This window comes from Vombatus ursinus, unplaced genomic scaffold, assembly GCF_900497805.2.
Source record: "Vombatus ursinus unplaced genomic scaffold, bare-nosed wombat genome assembly UNPS02014784.1, whole genome shotgun sequence".
NCBI lineage: Eukaryota > Metazoa > Chordata > Mammalia > Diprotodontia > Vombatidae > Vombatus > Vombatus ursinus.
In genome coordinates, this window is record NW_020954562.1 from 28,739,168 (window position 1) to 28,743,076 (window position 3,909).

At 46.6% G+C, this 3,909-nt stretch overlaps 1 pseudogene; it reads left to right on the forward strand.

Moving 5' to 3' along the window:
* The first annotated feature begins 292 nt into the window (after positions 1 to 292).
* Positions 293 to 3,036, forward strand: LOC114046603 (annotated as a pseudogene).
* Positions 3,037 to 3,909: the final 873 nt, after the last annotated feature.

Below are 3,909 nucleotides of genomic sequence, written 5' to 3' on the forward strand. Positions count from 1 at the left end.
GAAGGTCGGGCGAGCGATTGCCGCACAGGTGGTGGAATTTAGCCTCTAGCCGGTAAGGACATCCGCGGGGTGATTGGCTGTGGGGGGCAAGGCCGCGGCCGGCGGAGTGGCGTTCCTTAACGAGTGGCTGGTCTCTGCGCACCCCGGGAGAGGCTGGCTCGTGCGCCCGTCGGTGTCCGCCGCTCCCAGCCCAGTAGTCTGCGCAGGAGAGGCGGGAAGGACCGGTGCCTCGCAGCTTTCTGATTGGCTAGACGGTGCGGAGTCGCTCCACAGCCGTGCACTTGAACGAGGAGTTAAGAGAGGTGTCCCGGGAGAGAGAGAGGCTGTGGCTGCTGAGGCAGTTCTTTAATTGGGAAGCGGATAGTGGAAGGGATCTGAATTTGAGTTCAGCCCCGCCGCTCACCTCCAGGCTACCCTCCTCCCCTCAAGGTCATGGCCAAGGCGAGCGCCCTAGAAAGCCTCCAGGTGGAGGCGAGCTGCGCCATCTGCTTAGACTATCTGAACGACCCGGTGACCATCGACTGTGGTCACAACTTCTGCCGCACCTGCATCCTCCGCTGCTGGGAGGAGCTGGAGGAGCGCTTCCCCTGCCCCGTGTGCCGCCGCCACTTCCCCCTGCGCACCTTCCGCACCAACCGGCAGCTGGGCAACGTGGCGGAGATCGCGCGGAAGCTGATCCCCAAGCGCAGCAAGCGGAGACGGCACGAAGAGGCGGTGTGCGAGAAGCACCAGCAGGCGCTGAGCCTCTTCTGCGAGAAGGAGCGCGAGGTGGTGTGCCTGGTGTGCTGCATCTCCTGCGAGCACCGCGACCACCGCGTGGGCCCCGTAGACCAGGCGGCCGCGTGCTACAAGAAGAAGCTGCGCGCCTACCTGGGGCCCCTGAAGAGGCAGGTGGAGGACTTGCGCCACTTCATGGCGTGCGAGCAGAGGAAGCCCGGCGAGCTGCGGGAGAAGGTGGAGAACCGACGGCAGAAGCTCCACTCGGAGTTTGAGAAGCTGCATCAGTTCCTGGACGAGGAGCACCAGGCGGTGCTGCGGAGGCTGGAGGACGAGGAGAAGGAGATCCTGCAGAAGCTGAGCGAGAACGTGGCCAAGCTGTCGGACCACGGCACCACCCTGCACAAGCTCATCGGCGAGATCCAGGAGAGATGCCAGCGGCCAGCGGTGGAGGCGCTCAGGGGAATTAAGCACATCATCAGCAGGTGCGACAACGCCAAAATCCCTGCTGCCGTGTCCCTGGAGCTGAAGAAGGACACCTGCAGTTTCCCTCTGCAACATTTTGCGCTCAAGAAAATGATCAAGAAGTTCAAAGTGGATATTACGCTAGACCCCTCGACGGCGCACCCCAACCTGGTCCTCTCGGAGGACCGGAAAAGCGTGAGGTTTGTGGAGACAAAGCAGGATCTACCGGACATCCCGGAGAGATTTACCTTTTACCCGTTCGTCCTGGGTTCCGAGGGGTTTTCGTCGGGCAGGCATTATTGGGAGGTGGAGGTCGGAGATAAGACTCAGTGGACTCTGGGGATTTGCAAAGACTCCGTTACCAGGAAAGGGAAGATTCAAGTATCACCTGAGGATGGCTACTGGAGACTGAGGTGGTATAAGAATGAATATACCGCCCTGACAAGAACCCCGACCCCCCTACTCCTAAAAATAAAGCCCAAGCGAATTGGGATTTTTCTGGACTATGACTTGGGGGAGGTCTCCTTTTACAATCTGAACGACAGGTCTCACATTTATACCTTCACTGAGACTTTTACAGAAAAACTTAGGCCTTTTTTCTACCCTGGGATCCATTCATCGCCTCTTATCATACGGCCAGTAACAGACTGGGAATGATGAACTGAACCTGGAAAACTTCCTATTTTGCGTTTCATTTTCTTATTTTAATTTCTAGGGTAGGATAATGCCAGTATTTCGGGGTCTTTTTCATAGTTTTATCACGAACCAACCGAGTCATTTCTTCCCCCCTAGGACTCCCCTCCATTTTAGTAGTCACTATCTATCTGCCTACCTACCTGGATGCTAAAGAGGATTGGAGAGGAGAGAGGCTTTAATAGAAAACACCTAAATCCTTTTCTCAGGTAGTTCGGAAAAAATATTATGCTTATTTTACATTTTTAGAAACTGAGAACTTAGATGTGACTTGGAACACACCACTAATAAACATCAAATGTGTTTTGTTTTGTTTTTTTAACTGGCATTCCAGGACACTACCTTACTTTGCAGTAATAATTGTCATGATTTTGAAAAAAAAAAGTGTTGAGCTGTTCATTTGACCTGTGCTGTTCATTTTTATGGGTTGGCAACACCCTTCCTTTCCTCCTCATTTCCCTGCAAAATTCTGAACTCATGGATGTGTGACGTGTCAAAATATTTTACCATTTTTTATACATAGTGTCAATATGTTTTGTCACTAAAAATTAGTAATAGTGGTTGCCCCCCTTCCCTTGATTGTCCCAGAGAGAAGATTACTTAATTTTGTGGTTCAGAGCTAAGTGTCTCTTTCTGTGGGAATTTTAGTCTTGGAACCTTCCCTTATGGCTCCTTCCTACTCTTTGCAACATAGACACAACCTTTAAAACTGGCAGTAGGAACTGAAGTTCAGTCCATTTATCTCTGCTGTTTGTAATGTACATGATTATACCATAGTTTTATTTTGCATTTCTTCAGTTGCTAGCATGCCTGTGCATTCTTTGGTCTGATTTGTCTAAACTGTTGGAATTGTTTTAAAGAAGCATTGTCAGCAGAAATCAATGTTATCCTTAGTCTCACTTCTCAGCATTGAAATGTAATATTTTATATAATTGTAAGATCAGGCAGATAAAATGAGTTTGCATATTAGAAAATAGCCTTGGACAGAAGATCCAGAAGGATCTGGGTTATAAGCATGGATAGCTCTTGACATTTAGATGTGTGGATGTAGGTAAGTTAACTTGGAGCCTCTCAGTTTGCTTATCTATAAAAGGGAGCATACCAGCTACCTCACTAAGCTGCAAGGTTGTTGTCACTTTAGAATTAGTAACTGAAGCAATCTGATACACATAAAAATAATATAAATTATTAACATTTACATTCGCTCCTTATCTTCATGTATATTTTACATAGTTATGATCTGCACATAATATTTTTTGAAATTTTCTTCGTATAAACATCTTTATGTATCAACAACCATCATAATTTAAAAATTTTTAATTTAATCCTGAACTGTGATTTGGTTAGTTATCCTCCTGCTATTAGGCATTTAGGTTACTTCTAGCCTTTCACTTAAGCTCTGCTTATAAACTGCTTTGTATAATTTTTGTTCTTTTTTGAGTGGGGCTTATTTCCTCAGGGTACCTTCTCAGAAATGGAACAAGGTACAACTCTAGCTCTTATTTGCTTTCTAGAAAAGACTGGACCAATATAGAGAACACCAGCCATGTTGTCCCTCTTCCCTCTCTTTATTATTGCTAGTTCTAATAGTTGAGTAATTGCTGTACCTTGAAGTTTTAATGAGTTATTTCTTTTCATTGTTACCATGGAGCTACATTCTTCCATCTTATTTACTTATTTCTCGTGTCTAACATTTTTAGATCTGAGTGCAGTCTTACATGTGAATTTTGATAGTAAACTGACCATTCTGTTTCTTATTTTCTTGATGTTTTACTATACTTAATTGTGAAAAAGGGCTTTTACTGTATGTATTCAAAATAATCAAAATGCCATCCATAGATGATGATTGTGGAATTATTTTCTATTTCTAGACTAAAATAATTGTAACTGGGCTGGCTGTTCAGCATATGAATGAATTTGAATGGTAGAGGAACAGTCCAGTATAGAGTAAGGCCTTGAGTCAGGAAGACTCATCTTCCTGAGTTCACATCTGGCCTCAGACACTCACTAGCTGTGGGACCCTGGGCAAGTTAC